Raw genomic sequence first — 17,541 nt, 5'->3', positions numbered from 1 at the left:
TTTTTTTAATTTTTGGAGACAGAGTCTCGTTCTGTCTCTCAGGCTGGAGTACAACGGCGTGATATCAGCTCACTGCAACCTCTGTCTCCTGGGTTTGAGTGATTCTCCTGCCTAAGCCTCCCAAGTAGCTGGGACTACAGGTGCCTGCCACCACTCCTGGCTAATTTTGCATTTTAGTAGAGATGGTGTTTCACCATATTGGCCAGGCTGGTGTTGAACTCCTGACCTTGTGATCTGCCTGCCTCGGCCTCCCAAAGTGTTGGGATTACAGGCGTGAGTCACCGTGCCCAGCTCTTATTAAGTCTTTAAGTGGGAAGCTTTTCTTTTCACTTTTATTTTATTTTATTGAAACATTATAACTGATCATTGAAGAAGATAGTGTTATCATTCCATTCTGACAAAACCAATTAACTTATCCAAGCATGTGCATGCTGTACACAGAACAGCCAAGGCTAAAAAGTCCCTATTTTTACTTATTTTTTTTAGATTCAGCAGATACATGTGCACTTTTAATGATCCAGTCGCCCAACTAGTGAGCATAGTACCAAATACATAGTTTTTCAAGTCTTGCCCCCCTCCTTCCCTCCTCCTTTTTGGAGTCCCCAGTGACTGTTGTTCCCTTATTTGTGTTCATGTGTACCCAATGTTTAGCTCCCACTTATAAGCGAGAACATGTGGTATTTGGTTTTCTGTTTCTGTGTTGATTTGCTTAGGATATTGGCCTCCACCTCCATCCATGTGGTTGCAAAAATCTTGTGCCTTTTAATGGTTGTATAGTATTCCATGATGTATATGTACCACATTTTCCTAATCCAATGCACTACTGTTGGGCACCTGGGTTGATTCTATGTCTTTGCTATTATGAAGTGCTCCAGTGAACATACAAGTGCATGTGTCTTTTTGGTAGAATTATTTATTTTCCTTTGGATATATACCCAGGAATGAGATTACTGGGCTGAATGGTCATTCTATTTGTAGTTCTTCAAAAAATCTCCAAACTGCTTTCCACAGTGGCTGAACTAATTTACACTCCCACCAACAGTGTGTAAACCTTCTTCTTTGCTCCACAATCTCACCAGCATCTGTTAATTTCTGACTTTTTAGTAATAGCCATTCTGACTGGTGTGAGATGGTATCTCATTGTGAAATTCCCCATATTTTTATGATTCTCAGGCAGTATCATGGGTCTGTATACTGACCCATGCCCTGGGCATGACTTCCACATCGCAGAATTGAGAAGTTGACCCAGAAATGCATTTCAGGCTGAGCAGACAATTATCAGAGGAGCTGGCTAGACCACAGCTATGGTCAGATGTGTCATAGGGACCATGGCCTTTCTGTAGGCTCATGGTCAGAGGTGGAGAGGAGATGTGAACCTTCTTGTGAAAAAAGTCAAAGTGAAAGCTGCCCCGTGGTGATGGGTGCTAGGCCTCACCCACCAGATCCTGTGCATCTCCTGGCCTGCTGGGCTCAGTCTCCACCCTGCTGCTTGGCACTCGCCTGGCAGAATTTGAGTGATGCCTTCTACTGTCCCTGCCCTGCTCTGCCACTGGCTGTGTCTGAGTCAGAGGATTAGTACTCAGCAGCAGACTCTCCCAAAACCCATCATCTGGGCTGAACCTAGTTTCATGATTCCAAATGCAAAGCCGGTGACCATCTGTTACTGGGGAAATTCTGTGGCTGTTGAATACCAGCTGTGCTTTGAAGGAAGTCTTTCTGCCATGGAGAGACCAAAACCCCCTGAACGGATTAACAAAGTTGAATTCCACATCCTGGTCATGACCTCCCGCACGGCAGGGCTATACAGCTGCTTCTATCTGACTGGGAGCTCTGGTCAGGGGCCAGTGACTCTCTGGATCTGGTGGTAACAGGAGGGAAGATCCAGTCGCGTACAGTGCAGATATGGGAATCTCCAGGTGGAGTTCCCCATGGGCCCTGTGACCACAGCCCACAGAGGGACATACCAATGTTTTGGCTCCTATAACAACCATGTGTGGTCTTTCCCCAGTGAACCGGTGAAGCTCCTGGTCACAGGGGACATTGAGAACACCAGCTTTGCACATGCAGACCCCACCTCTTCTGGCTCTTGGGACACCTACCTTTTAACCACAGAGACGGGACTCCAGAAAGACTGTGCCCTCTGAGACCACACTGCCCAGAATCTCCTACAGATGGGCCTAGCTTTCCTTGTCCTGGTGACTCTGGTGTGACTCCTGGTTGAAGACTGGCTCAGCAGGAAGAGGACCAGAGGGCGAGCCAACGGAGCTTCCACTTGGGAATACAGGAGAAGGTTGAGAACACAAAGACCCCTTGAAGAATGACCAAGAAACACAGTGGCCATGGGTGGAAATGAAAGCTGATCTTGAGCCTGGGCGGTGGGAGTTCTGTGTTGGACCCAAGGAGAAGGGAGTCATTGCAGGAAAAAGGGACAATGGCATTCCATTTGTCAAAGCATCCTGGAGAAGACAGGAGGTCGGAGAAACAAGCTAAATTTCTTTGGGAGGCAAAAAAAAAGAAAAAAAGTTGTTTTCAAAACTCAACTTAAGTATCCCTTCTTCGGAGAAGAAAGGTCCTTTTCTCCTATATATATATTTTTCATGTATATATACATAAATATAAATTATGTATAAATAAATATATGTTTATTTATGTACATATACATAAATAAAAGCACAGTCCTTACCAAACACAATCATCTACTGACCCATCTGTATCTTTCATTAGGATTATGAGGGCAGGGATTTGGTCTTTTACCTCTGTGACTGTGGCATCTATGCATTGTGTGGCATGTAACAGATTTCTAACAAAGATTTGCTTTTGGAGGAAAAGGGAGCTGTTGCTGTTTTAAACTTTGGACCAGGACAGGGGTCTTTATTATTCAGAACCTAAGAATTAAAAAAAACCCATAATTTATCAAAACAAACTTTTTTGAAGAAACACTAGAGTAAAACTTTGTGTGTGTGTGTGTGTGTGTGTTAGCGAAATATGCAGAATTAGTATCGTTATAAACAAAGTCCAGGACTCAACGAAAGGAATAAAGTAAGAACAGAGTCGAAACATGAGGCATGTTGTAATTTTTCCCTAAACTACAGTAACATGATATTAATGTTTTCCTCAAAATAAACTCAGAATTTAACATAGTGTTCTTCCAGACGAGTGTGAAGGAAGGCAGGTGTTTTCCCAATGCTGTTCTCCTTGGGAGCTGTCAGCTTCAGTGCAGTATTTCACAGCTAGACTGTAAACAAACGTTAATTCCAATTGGCTCAATATACATTCACCAGTAAAATACCAGAAGTGAGTGGTCTCTGTTGTTCTCCAAAATGTGTGATCTTGAACAGACTTTTATCGTGAAAATGTTCATAGTTTGCACGTATCACTCCCAGCTGAAAGTTGTTGTCCACTTTAACAGTTACATAATATAATCTTTTATGTGAGAATTTTGAATAGCACAACAGAGACAAGAAAACAGACTAACTTCTTGGTATTACCACATCTTGGCGACAAGTGAGAGTCCTGTTTAAAATGTAAAGGAAATCTTATTTGGTGAACCCTGTAATAGGTGGGAGCTGAGAGGGAAATCTAGGTTGCTGGATTTGTCACTAGGGTTTCCTCTACTAATAACCAGAGGGTTCCAGTTAGTGTCACCTCCCAGTATGAAAATAAATTTTCTTTCAGGCTTCGTTTGTGCAGTTACACGTGTGTGGAGTGGCAGGCGGCGCCTTTTTTTAGGTCCTGATGACCTGGAGGGTGACTCGTAATCACCCTGAAAGTATGAGGACCCTAAGGAAACCTCCCCTGGGGGAGAGAAAGGGCTGGGTTTAGAGCCAGTGCGTTGGGGCTCGACTGGCACCTTCTGGTGTGAGCGGCACCTGGTGAGGGTTCCACACGGAGCCGCACCCAACATTGCCCCGGGCCCCCCACCCCTGTTCTGAGCCCAGGCACTCTGCCCCGTCCCACTCCGCTCTGAGCAGCGCCCCCCCGCCCCCAGCACCCTGACCGCCTCCGCAGGTCCCCGCGCTCTACCCTCAGGCCCCGCGCCACCTAGCCCTGGGCCGCGCCCCACATCCTTCCCCGAGCCGCGACACCCTACCGGACCGGACTCCCTCGAGCCGCCGCTCGTTGCGGGCCTGAAGCGCAGCGCACCTACTGGCCAGAGCTGCCGAGGGCGGGAAAAGTGGCCAACGGCTGCGCAGGCCCTGGGGCTGCTGAGGAGATGGCGTCGATGGCGTCGGCCTCCAGGGCCTCGGTGCCCGCGGACTCATTCCGCACCATCAGCCCAGGCAGGCGAGGCGAGAAGGCTGCCTCCGCTGTCCCCGGGGACACGGCGGCCGCGACCACCCTGAAGGCCACCGCGATCCCAGCGCGGTCGGTAGTGGCCTTCCCTCGCCAGGTGAAGGGGAAAGCGGGCCGGGAGGCGGCCAGGCTGCGGCTCCAGCGCCTGCCCGCGGCTCAGGCCGAGGACCCGGGAGAGGCGGCCGAGGAGGAGGAAGAGGAGCCCCTGCCGTCAGTGCCTGAGGATGAAGAGGAGGCGCAGCTCCTGCCCCCAGTCTGCGGGTCCCGTATGAGGGGGATGTGGCGGGACGAGAAGGTGTCGCTGTATTGCGACCAAGTGCTGCAGGACTGTAAGGTGAGCGGATCCAGGGCAGGAAGACAACCGTCAGAAGCTCGCGGGGGCCTGGGGACAGGCATCTGGGGCTTCCCTCTTAGGCGGATGGGGGTCCACAGGGCACAGCGAAAACCTGCGTTTCAAAAAATTAAATTGAGTCAACCTGTGTAGAGCGTTCAAGGTACCTTGTTAGAGGTGCCTGCGTCGTGCCCTAGAGGAGTTAAGGTTCGAGTTTCCGACAAAATTCGTCAGTTAACGGGACAGCCCTGAGAGAATTTTCTGAGAGCTCCTAAAAAATGAAGATATATTGGCCTTATCATTGCACAGGCATGAATCTTTGTACTTTTATTTAACAGTTTATGCCCAAACATGAGTAAGATCACTTAGCCTTGACTTTTACACTAGAATGCTAGAAATTAAGAGTACTTCCCACTCAGCAGTCCACGAGGCGGCATGATATATGTGTGTGTGTGTGTGTGTGTGTGTGTGTGTGTGTGTGTGTGTGTGTGTATTTTGAGACGGAGTTTCATTCTTGTTGCCCATGTTGGAGTGCAGTGGCGCAATCTCGGCTCACCGCAACCTCTGCCTCCCAGGTGCAAGCGATTCTCCTGCCTCAGCCTCCCGAGTAGCTGGGATTACAGGCACGCGCCACCACGCCCGGCTAATTTTGTTTTTTTTTTTAAGTACAGACGGGGTTTCTCCAGTTGGTCAGGCTGGACTCAAACTCCCGACCCCAGGTGATCCGCCCGCCTCGGCCTCCCAAAGTGTTGGGATTACAGGCATGAGCCACCGTGCCTGGTGGCATGATTTTTTTAATATAGAAAATACATATCTGATAAAACAGAATAGAGCAAATATTTCATGTTTCTAACCTAGTTTTTTAAGTTGTAGCAGAAGAATTTGTGTACCTGCATATTCATTGCAGTGATATTTATAAAAAGTTGAAAATTAAGACATAAACAATAACTAGCTGTCTTATCTATGAATTATTCCAGTGAATAGATCTCTTTTAAGTTTAATTTTTTGTTGGTCGTGTTTTCCACTAGATGTGGTTTCAGTTAAAATCTGTAACTTTCCAGGTCGTTCATTATTTAAGGCTATATTGGTTCCATTTGAAAATAGAAATCAATAAAAAAAACAGTTAAAAAATATAATTTCATATATTTATACATATATACATTTTTTCTCTTATTAGGCAGAAGATGCTGATGAAGTTATGGGTAAATACCTATCAGAAAAATTAAAGTTGAAAGACAGATGGCTTGGAGTCTGGAAGACTAATCCCAACGTATTCTTTGTGAAATATGAAGAAGCTTCTATCCCTTTTGTTGGTATACTGGTTGAGGTAAATAAATTTTATTTGATCTTTGTTCTTTTTGAATCAGTTTTTTCAAAGACTAAAATATGACTTTATTATTTGGAGATTGATACACAAGAGTTGACACATTTTACTTCTGTTTTAAGTCTCTGAGAAAATTAATAGTGTAAAAAGAAGGTAAGGGGAATATTAGTGCCTATAAACCATTATTATTAAATGGAATCTAGTAGTATCAGACAATATTTATTAGCCTAGTTTTTGCTTAATGTAAGTAAAGAAATAAAAAGTGCATTTCTTATTAAAATTAGTATTTAGGTCCTTTAACCAATTTGGGACTTCTTTTCGTCTTTTTTCTTTAATCTTCTTTATCGAATTATGAAGTTTACTTCAGATGGAGGTAAAGAAAAAGAAATGGATCAGAAACTATGGCAAAATTTGAAAAATTTTTTTCCCCCTTTGAAAAAGACCCTTTTTTGCAGGCAGACTGGGCAAGAAGAATAAGTGTGAACCCAGAAGGCGGAGCTTGCAGTGAGCCGAGATGTGGCAGCCTGGGCGACAGAGTGGAGACTCCGTCTCAAAAAAAAAAAAAAAAGAAAAAAGAACCCCTTTTAGGTATAAATCTCTAATATCTTCCAAGCCTTTATCTGATAAGATTTCTTTTCTTTTTTTTTTTTTTTTCGCTTTTGAAAACAGAGTCTCGCCCTGTCTCCCAGGCTGGAGTGCAGTGGTGTGATCTCGGCTCACTGCAACCTCCGCCTCCTGGGTTCAAGCGATTCTCCTGCCCCAGCCAACCGAGTAGCTGGGATTACAGGCACATGCCACCATGCCCAGCTAATTTTTTGTATCTTTGGTAGAGACGGGGTTTCACCATGTTGGCCAGGCTGGTCTTGAACTTCTGACCTTGTGATCTTTAGTAGAGAAGGAGTTTCACCATGTTGGCCAGGCTGGTCTCGAACTCCTGACCTCGTGATCTGCCTGACTCAGCCTCCCAAAGTGCTGGGATTACAGGCATGAGGCACTGCGCCCAGCCCTAATAAGATTTTTCTTTGTTAGGCCTGTAGGCTAAACATTGTGGCATGTTTGATTCTGTTAAAGGTCAATTATCCTTATATAGAAATTAATATTTATAATCACAAATGATACCCTTGCCCCAGATAGATCATTTAAATCTGTATTTTTGGATACAAGAAAAACTTATGTAACTCATTGTGTTATATACTACTTGAAAACAATTTTAAAATATATGTTCTATGGAAAAGTCAGTGTCAGTTTTACAGATAAAGAATGGCATCTGGGTATGGTGGCTCATGCCTGTAATCCCAGCACTTTGGGAGGCCAAGGCAGGTGAATCACTTGAGCTCAGGAGTTCGAGACCAGCCTGAGCACCATGGTGAAACCCCCCCCCCCATCTCTACCAAAGAAAACAGGCACACACCTGTGTTCCCAGCTACCCAGGAGGCTGAGGTGGGTGGATCACTTGAGGTCAGGAGTTCAAGACCAGCCTGGCCAACATAGTGAAATCTTGTTTTACTAAAATACAAAATTAGCCAGGTGCGGTGGTGAACACCTGCAGTCATAGCTACTCAGGAGGCTGAGGTGGGAGGATTGCTGTCTTTTCCCTCAGTCTCCCAAAGTGCTGGGATTACAGGCATAGCCACCATGCCCAGCCAGTAGTACTCTGTTTTTTAGAGGTTTGCTCATTTTCAGACTTTGAGTAGCCTTACCTAGATCTTTCACAACTTCTCTGGATTTTTTTTCGTCTGGATAAAAATGGTTTTCATCTGGCTTTATTTTGTTTGTTTGTTTGTTTGTTTGTTTTAGCAGTATAAGTTTGTGGGTTTTTTTTCAATCAGGTTTTATGTGGAAGCTTAACATTAAAGCAGAACATTTCTGATTGAAATGGATGATGGTGTCTTAGCATCTCTCTCAATACCTCATGATAGCCCCTACACTCCATAAAACTTTTCAAGATCTCTAAAGTTCCATGGAAACTCAGTGGATTAGGTTACCTGTAAGTTCTATCAATTTCTAAGGTTTTACCTGCAATACATTGATTATTTAATCTGTCTCTGCCTTGCTTTAGAATCTGTGAGGGTCTAGTAATGTCCTCTAAATGTTAGGAAGACAAGATGAAACATAAGAACAGAGGTAAAAGAAGAGCAGTATATTGGCAGATTCTAATTCTTTTGTGGCAGAAAAACAAGGGAGAGCAGCTCTTGGGACATCTTAAAATAGTGCTGCACAATTCATATTGTTGTTTTATCTGACTCTCCTTCTTTAGTCTTACTTCAGTTGAAGTATTAATAATGCTACATAATGCTCTTTGTTCTGATTTCACAATAATTTATTCCTATGGACCCCAATTGCTTTTCTTTAGATGCTATATTAGTTTTTCTATTGCTGCCACAGCAAATTATCACACTCAGTGGCTCAAACAATACAAATTTATTATCTTACAACTCTGTAGGTCAGAAGTCTGACATGGGCCTAACTGAGCTAAAATCAAGGTATATGCAAGGCTGCATACCTTTATGGAGGCTGTGTGGGAGAATCTGTTTCCTGGCCTTTTTTAACCTCTAGAAGCAGCCTGCATTCTGTGGCTTGTGGCCCTCTTCCTCCATCTTCAATGTCCTTCTCACCTTGCATCTTTCTGGTTCACTGCAGGCTAAAAAGGCAGTCCCCTTTTAACAGACTCGTGATTAGAATGGGCCCAACTGGGTAATCCAAGATGACCTCCACATCTCAATGTGTTTAGTTGTAATCACTTCTGTGAAGTCCGTTTTCCCATGTAAGGTAACATATTCACAGATTTCCAAGGATTAGGGCATGGACGTCTTTGGGGGCCATTATTCTGCCTAACATGAATTCATACAATAACCAACCAACAAATAAAAAACTTAGAAACATAGTGTTGACTCCTGAACAGTGCAGGACCCTGCACAGTCAAAAATCTGTATATAACTTTTGACTTCCCAAATACTTAACTAATATCCTACTGTTGACTGGAAGCCTTGCTGATATCATACACAGTTGATTAACACATATTTTGTATGTCATAAATATGATGAACACTATATTCTTACAATAAAGTAAGCCAAAGAAAAGAAAATGTTATTAAGAAAATTGTAAAGGCAGGGCACAGGGGTCCGTGCCTGTAGTCCCAGCATTTTGGGAGCCCAAGGCAGGAGGATCGCTTGAAGTCAGGACTTTGAGACCAACCTGGGCAACATAGCAAGACCTCATCTCTACTAAAAATTTTAACATGAGCTGGGTGGTGGTGCACACGTATAGTCCTATCTGCATGGGAGGCTGAGGCAAGAAATTTGAGAGCAAGACCCTGTCTCATAAAAGAAAAACCGTAAGAAAGAGAAAAATGTATTTACTATTCATTATATAGAAATAGATCATCATAAAGATCTTCATTTCTGTTGTCTTCATGCTGAATAGGCTGTGAAGGAGGAAGAGGAAGAAGAGGAGTTGGTCCTGCTGTTGCTAGGGTAGCCGAGGCAGAAGGAAATACGCATATAAGTGGACCAATCCAGTTGGAACATGTGTTGTTCAGGGGTCAACTGTACTTGATTGGAAGGAAATCTAGCATATCCTTAATTTTGGTTATAAAATGGTCCAGAAATTAAGAAAACTTTTTTATGACTTCTGTACAAAGCCGTTTGGCAAAATATATCAAGAACTTTAAACTAGCACTTTATTTCTGGAAATTTCTTCTATGAAAATCAGAAATGTGGAAAAACATGGTTTCTTGGCCTTTTGCCTAAGATCCAAGTGTAGAAATGCAGAAAAGGATTTAGGTGTTAAGGTGATCATGGTGATTTTTTTTTTTTTTTTTTTTTGAGTCTGAGTCTCGCTTTGTCACAGTGGCGAGATCTTGGCTCAATGCAGTCTCCAACTCCCGGGTTCAAGTGATTCTCCTGCCTCAGCCTCCCAAGTAGCTGGGATTATAGGCGTGAGCCACCACGCCTGGCTAATTTTTGTATTTTTAGTAGAGACAAGGTTTCACCATATTGGCCAGGCTGGTCTCAAACTCTCGACCTCACGTGATCCACCCGTCTCAGCCTCCCAAAGTGTTGAAATTACAGGCGTGAGCCACCGCGCCCAGCCACCTGGGCTTTTCTTTGCATCATATACTCTAGATGGGGTACTAGAAGAGCTAACAACCTGGAAACATCAACATGTGTAAAACAGCAACAACAAAAAGCAGAATGAAGACAGGAAAATTATTGTACTTGAAGATAGAAAAATAGAAATTATCAGATCTTAACACCATAAAGAAAATAGATTTAAAAGGACAGAACCTCAGGGACATGTTGGACTATAACGAAAGACCTAGCACTCATGTCTTCAGAGTTCCAGAAGGAGAGAAGAAAGAGGGAGGGCTAAAAAATATTCAAAGAATGGCAGAAATTTGCCAAATTTGGCAAAAGATATAAACCTACAAATTTAAGAAGCCAACTTGAGAAGCATAGTTAAGGGTGGGAGTACTTCCACTGGGAAGAAGGGAATTGCATTAAAATTTACTGGTACTGAATGTTGGGATCCTCTATCTTCTACCTTCCAACTGTGCTTCCAGAACACAGGCAACTAAGGCATATCCCTCCAGGAATAAGATTTGAAATATTTTTGTATGATCATATGTTAAAAAAAAAAAAAAAAGACTTAATGATACTGACTGACCACAGAAAGAGCCTGGGTGGATCAACCAGTGAGAGGAGATGAGGAGGAGAAGAAAGGAAGAGAGAAGAGAGATGGGGGAAGAGGTTGGTGGCAAGAACAGAAGAAAGCAAATTGTCAAATTGTAAAAGTTTCTCAGAACCAAAGGACATACATTTGTAGACTGAAAGGGCCCACTTAGTGTCCAGCACATAGTGAAGTTTGGGAATACTGGGGCCAAAGAGGAGGTTCAGTAAGACTCCGGAGAGAAAAAAGATAGGTTTATATAAAGAATCAAGAGGTAGAATGGCATCAGACATCAGACCTTTACTTTTTTGTTTTGTTTTGTTTTTGAGAAGGAGTCTCACTCTGTCTCCCAGGCTGGAGTGCAATGGCACGATCTCTGCTCACTGCAAGCTCCGCCTCCTGGGTTCACGCCATTCTCCTGCCTCAGTCTCCCGGACTACAGGCGCCTGCCACAACGCCTGGCTAATTTTTTGTATTTTTAGTAGAGACAGGGTTTCACCGTGTTAACCAGGATGGTCTCGATCTCCTGAACTCGTGATCCACCCACCTCGGCCTCCCAAAGTGCTGGGATTACAGGTGTGAGCCACCGCGCCCAGCTCTTTTTTTTGTTTTTGTGTTTTTAATACGGAGTCTTACTCTGTTGCCCAGGCTGGAGTGCAGTGGTGCAGTCTTGGCTCACTGCAACCTCCACTTCCCAGGCTCAAGCAATCCTCATGCCTCAGCCATGCGCCACCATACCCAGCTAATTTTGTATTTTTAGTAAAGACGGGGTTTCACTATGTTTACCAGGCTGGTCTGGAACTCCCGGCCTCAAGACATCCTCCCGCCTCGGCCTCCCAAAGTGCTGGGATTACAGATGTGAGCCACCTTACCCCGTCCAGACTTTTCGAAAGTAATTCTTAGTTTTAAAAAGCTATGAAAATATATTTTCAAAAGTTTTAGGGAAAGTGATATCCTACCGTATAATTTTATGCCTGGTCACACTATAAGTGAAGAGTAGAAAAAAGACATTTTCAAATATGTGAGGTCTCAAAAGTTATGTCCAATGCACCCTTTCTTAGGAAGTTAATGGATGTCAGCTACAATCAAGAAATATGAAGACATCAGATTCAAAATGTAGAGAAGCCACAACATAAGAGAAAAACAAAGAGAATTCCTGGGATGATGGCAAAGTGATAACAGCTATGTACATAGCAGGCCTAGAGAGCCAGTTCAGATTATAACTGGTCAGAGAACTCTGGAAGAGTGCTTTAAATAAAATGAAACCAGTATTTTATTTCAAATACAATCTATTGGCTTTGAACATATTGAAAAGAGATTTTTACAACTTAAGGAATTTGGGGCTAAATTAATGAAAGCCACGTAGAAAATGAGCAAATGGCTGGGTGCAGTGGCTCATGCCTGTAATCCCAGCGCTTTGGGGAGACCAAGGTGGGCGGATTGCCTGAGGTTGGGAGTTCGAGACCAGCCTGGCTAACATGGTGAAACCCCATCTCTACTAAAAATTCAAAAATCAGCTGGATGTGGTGGCGCATGCCTGTAGTTCCAGATACATGGGAGGCTGAGGCAGGAGAATCGCTTGAACCCAGGAGGCAGAGGAGTTGCAGTGAGCCTGAGATCACACCACTGCACTCTAGCCTGGGTGACAAAGCAAGACTCCGTCAAAAAAAAGAGAGAGAGAGAGAGAGAGAGAGAGAGAGAGAGAAAGAAAGAAAAAAAGAAAAGAAAGAAAGAAAGATGAGCAAACAAAAAGCAATACAATTATTGACTGCTGGGAAAACATTTTTTGCAGGAAAGAAAAATCAACTCATACCACATGGCTCACCTGTGAATCACATTTTTCGAACATATTAAGATAAATGCTGAATACTTAAGATATAACATACTGGTGAATGAAAGGCCAAAAAAGAGTGGTTGTGTATTACGGAAATGAGGGAAAATGAAAGAGACAACTAAATTCTTATCTTTCAGAGTTGGAAGTCAATATCCAATGCCAAAAACTGGAAACAAAACTTTAAGTAGCAATATAAGCATATTATTTAAATACAAAGATATAAATGTCAAAAAATAATCAACTAAAAGAGTTAAAAATGGTTGCCTCTGAGGAGCAAGAATTAGAGGGTGATAGAAGACTGTCAAGGAATTATATTTTTCTTTCTTTTTTTTTTTGAGATGAAGTATCATCTATGGCCATACCACCCTGAAGGCACCCGATCTCGTTTGATCTCGGAAGCTAAACAGGGTTGGGCCTGGTTAGTACTTGGATGGGAGATGGAGTCTCACTCTGTTGCCCAGGCTGGAGTGCAATAGTGAGATCTTGGCTCACTGCAACCTCCGCCTCGTGGGTTCCAGTGATTCTCCTGTTTTAGCCTTCTGGATAGCTGGGACCACCATGCCTGGCTAATTTTGAATTTTTAGTAGAGACGGGGTTTCACCATCTTGGCCAGGTTGGTGTCAGACTCCTGACCTCGGGTGATCCGCCTGCCTTGGCCTCCCAAAGTGCTGAGATTACAGGTGTGAACCACTCTGCCCGGCCTCTTTTATTTATTTCTTTATTTATTTGAGAAGGAGTCTTGCTCTGTTGCCCAGGCTGCAGTGCAGTGGTGTGATCTCGGCTCACTGCAACTTCTGCCTCCCAGGTTCAAACGATTCTCCTGCCTCAGCCTCCTGAGTAGCTGGCATTACAGGCATGCACCACCATGCCTAGCTAATTTTTGTATTGTTTAGTTGAGACAGGGTTTCACCACGTTGGCCAGGCTGGTCTTGAACTCCTGACATCAGGTGATCCACCTGCCTCAGCCTCCCCAAGTGCTGGGATTACAGACGTGAGCCACCGCGCCCAGCCTGAATTCTATTTTTCATAACAAACCTGGTACAGCTATTTGATTCTAAACCATATGCATGTATAATACTGAAAAACATCAAAACGGCCGGGCTCGGTGGCTCACGCCTGTAATCCCAGCACTTTGGGAGGCCAAGACGGGTGGATCACGAGGTCAGGAGATCAGACCATCCTGGCTTACATGGTGAAACCCCGTCTCTACTAAAAAATACAAAAAAACTAGCCGGGCGCGGTGGCGGGCGCCTGTAGTCCCAGCTACTCAGGAGGCTGAGGCAGGAGAATGGCGGAAACCCGGGAGGCGGAGCTTGCAGTGAGCTGAGATCCGGCCACTGCACTCCAGCCTGGGCGACAGAGCGAGACTCCGTCTCAAAAAAAAAAAAAAAAAAAAAAAATCAAAACTAGGCCAGGCCAGGTGCAGTGTGGCTCATGCCTGTAATCCTAGCACTTTGGGAGGACGAGTTGGGTGGATCACCTGAGGTCGGGAGTTTGAGAGCAGCCTGGCCAATATGGTGAAACTCCATCTCTACTAAAAATACAATTAGCCAGGCTGTGGTGGCACATGCCTGTAATCCCAGCTACTTGGGAGGCTGAGGCTGGAGAATCACTTGAACCCAGGAGGCAGAGGTTGCAGTGAGTTGAGATTGAGCCACTGCACTCCAGCCAGGGCAACAGAGTGAGACCCTGTCTCAAAAAAAAAAAAAACCCAAAAAAAAACCCCACACTAGGCCAGGCATAATGGCTCATTCCTGTAATCCTAGCACTTTGAGAGGCTGAGACAGCAGGATCACTGGAGGCCAGGAGTTCAAGACCAGCCTAGGCAGCGTAGTGAGACCCTGTCTGTAACAAAAAAAGAAAAAAAGAAAAAAAAAAAAATCGAGTGTGGTGGCACAGGTAGTCCTAACTAATTGGGAGGCTGAGTGGAGAGGATTGCTTGAGCCCAGGAGTTCGAGGCTGCAGTGAGCTATGATCATGCCAATGCACTTTAGCCTAGGCAGCAGAGTAAAACCCTGTTTCTTCAAAAAAAAAAAAAAAAAAAGAGAGAGAGAGAGAGAGAACTAAAATATTAAAATATAAAGCTCAGTATCATATTTCATAATGATTCTTTGGAAATATATTTTTGTCTTGTCACAAATATGGATTGCAGGTCATTTATTATCTTCAAACACCCAGTTTTAAATTGTTATTCTATTTTCTAAGTTTTCTTCTGTCCCATAACTGCTTTGAAGAATAGAATTTATATTTAATTAATTATAAACTTTGTATTTCAAAGTTTGGTTAGTGATTTGAAAATATTTCCTGTATTTAAATGATTATTGTTTTAGGTACTGATGAGGTAACACTTGCTGATACTTAAAAGGTTTTTTGACATAACTCTACCAAAAAATAGAGAATTTCATTGGCTGTACTTGAAAATTTTCAGAACAGATTTTGGAAGTGTTTGTGTTAACACTAATTTGTGCCAATATTTTGAAATTTGTATTAATATGTAATTTATTAAATTTTTAAAAAACTATCAACTTTGGTTCTGAAGCACTGATTTTCAGACAAGTGCAGTGAAGTATCACCATACTGTGGTGAAATAAGATGAATAAACAATATAGCATGTTGTTCATGAAGCTAAATCAACTTAAGAATTTTACTCTTGGTGGCTCTCAGCAGCTCGGGAGGCAGGAGGAGTGGCAGCGGCCAAGCAGTCCAGTTTCGCGAAGGCTCTGGGCGCCCCGCCGCCCGCAGGCACCCGGCAGGCGCCCTCCCTGCGGCCAGGATGCGCAAGAGGATGGTCAGCTCCGCCAAAGGGGCCGCCAAAGAAGAGCCCAAGAGGAGATCGGCACGGTTGTCTGCTAAACCTCCTGCAAAAGTGGAAGTGAAGCCGAAAAAGGCAGCAGCGAAGGATAAATCTTCAGACAAAAATGTGCAAACAAAAGGGAAAAGGGGAGCAAAGGGAAACAGGCCGAAGTGGCTAACCAAGAAACTAAAGAAGATTTACCTGCAGAAAACAGGGAAACGAAAACTGAGGAGAGTCCAGCCTCTCATGAAGCAGGAGAGAAAGAAGCCAAGTCTGATTAATACCATACACCATGTCTTACCAGTGGTCCCTGTCTCCCTTCTTGTGCAATCCAGAAGAATATTTTTATCAACTATTTTGTAAATGCCAATTTTTTAGTAGTTCTAGAAACATTTTTAAGAATAAGGGAATCCCACCTCATCCCACTTTTTAAGTGTAAATGCTTTTTTTTAAGAGGTGGAATCATTTGCTGGTTGTTTATTTTTTGGTACAACCGGAAAGTAGTGTGGGATATTGAATTATGGGAGGCTTTGACTGTCTCGGGTGTCAGCTTAACATTCCACAGGTGGGAGGTTAGTTTTTATATCCTATAATACGAAGCATATTAAATGGCAATATGGAGTCAGTCCTGTATTTATTGTCTTCAACATTTTTAATTATTTCTATTCCCATGTTGTTTAGTAGAATTTTTTCCAAAAGAAAACCACTCTTTGATCATGGCTCTCCCTGTCAGAATTGTGTGCACTCTCTAACATCTTTGGTTGTTAGTCCTGTTTTCCTAATAACTTTGTTACTGTGCTGTGAAAGTTTACAAATTTGAATATGTAGTGTAGGTGCTATTCAGTTGTGAACTGGTGGCCCGTATGTAACAGCTGACCAACATGTGAAGATACTGGTACTTGATAGCCTCTTAACGAAAATTTGCTTCCAAATTTTAAGCTGGAAAGTCACTGGAATAATTTTTAAAAAGATTTACAATACGTGACTTTTTAGATTTTCGTTACGTATGTTAAGAATTGTGTACAAATTGAAATGTCTGTACTGATCCTCGACCAATAAAATCTCAATTTTGGAAAAAAAAATAATTTTACTCTTTATGTCTTTTCTGCTTTTTTTTTTTTTTTTTGATGTTTGAATAACCATTCTTCCACCAATGGTGTAATACAGAAAGCAGGGCTTTTTTTTTTTTTTTTTTTTTTCAGCATGCTCTTTGTTTGGTATTTTGTTTATTTTTTTTGTTATTATCACTGTCATTTTTATTATTTTGCTACTTTATTCAGTGCTTACTATGTGCTAGATGCCCACTGGAAGCTTATAATTATGATTTATTATATTTGACATGCTTTTATGGCAAAATGTGTTCAAAAATTTTTCGATAATATTAGCTGGGCACAGTGGCATGTTCCTGTAGTCCCAGGTCCTCAGGAGGCTGAGGTAAGAGAATGGCTTGAGCTGAGGACTTCGAGGATGAGTGTGCAATGATTACACCTGTGAATAGCCACTGCACGCTAGCCTGAGCAACACAGTAAGACCCTGCCATATATATATACATACACACTGTTTTATGAAATCTCAAAGTCTGGCAACTCAATCTTAGAAACAAATAATGTAGGAGGTACAGAATTCCTTTCATGAAACTGGAAAAAATGTGTTTAAGAAGTAGGGTTTGAAAAACTATTGATAGTATATTTAATATTGATCTATAATTATTCTATATGTTGATTGTTGAAGAAGTCATAAACTTAAAAGAAGAAACTTTATAATGAGCTCATATATGAGAAAGAAATCCTGTGGCTTACTGGTATTTGTAACTACATCTCTTATGATATTTATCTTAGGTAACTTGTGAACCATACCAAGACTCATCATCTCGTTTCAAAGTTACTGTTTCTGTTGCTGAGCCCTTTTCTTCCAACATTGCAAATATTCCAAGAGATTTGGTTGATGACATTTTGGAGGAACTGGAACACAGTGTGCCTCTTTTGGAAGTGTATCCTGTTGAGGGACAAGATACTGATATACATGATATTGCTTTGGCCTTGGAAGTTGTCAGGTATTAGGGCCTTTACTTTTGAAAGTTACATTTATCATATCCAAAAGTTAATGTAAAAGTTTTGCTCATATAATCACTTTATAAGCATTTACTGATTTAATCTTCATTCACTACTGCTGGACTAAATTTGTCCATTTTAAATGAACAATTGTATTTGTAACTTTTAGTAAAACATTTTCTTGCAGAAACATTATATATAGGTAATGAAAAGTTTGCAATTTTTTAATCTTAAATTTTATAAAAT

At 42.5% G+C, this 17,541-nt stretch overlaps 1 pseudogene across 1 annotated transcript; it reads left to right on the top strand.

Moving 5' to 3' along the window:
• The first annotated feature begins 3,510 nt into the window (after positions 1 to 3,510).
• On the top strand, positions 3,511 to 15,611 carry LOC108512749 (non-histone chromosomal protein HMG-14-like; annotated as a pseudogene). The gene is made up of 3 exons (XR_001880686.1): positions 3,511 to 4,627; positions 5,802 to 5,951; positions 15,115 to 15,611. The product of XR_001880686.1 is annotated as a non-histone chromosomal protein HMG-14-like (transcript).
• The last annotated feature ends 1,930 nt before the right edge of the window (positions 15,612 to 17,541 follow it).

This window comes from Rhinopithecus bieti, unplaced genomic scaffold (genome assembly GCF_001698545.2).
Source record: "Rhinopithecus bieti isolate Rb0 unplaced genomic scaffold, ASM169854v2 scaffold_27006, whole genome shotgun sequence".
Taxonomy (NCBI): Eukaryota; Metazoa; Chordata; class Mammalia; order Primates; family Cercopithecidae; genus Rhinopithecus; species Rhinopithecus bieti.
This window is presented reverse-complemented; position numbering and strand designations above follow the sequence as displayed.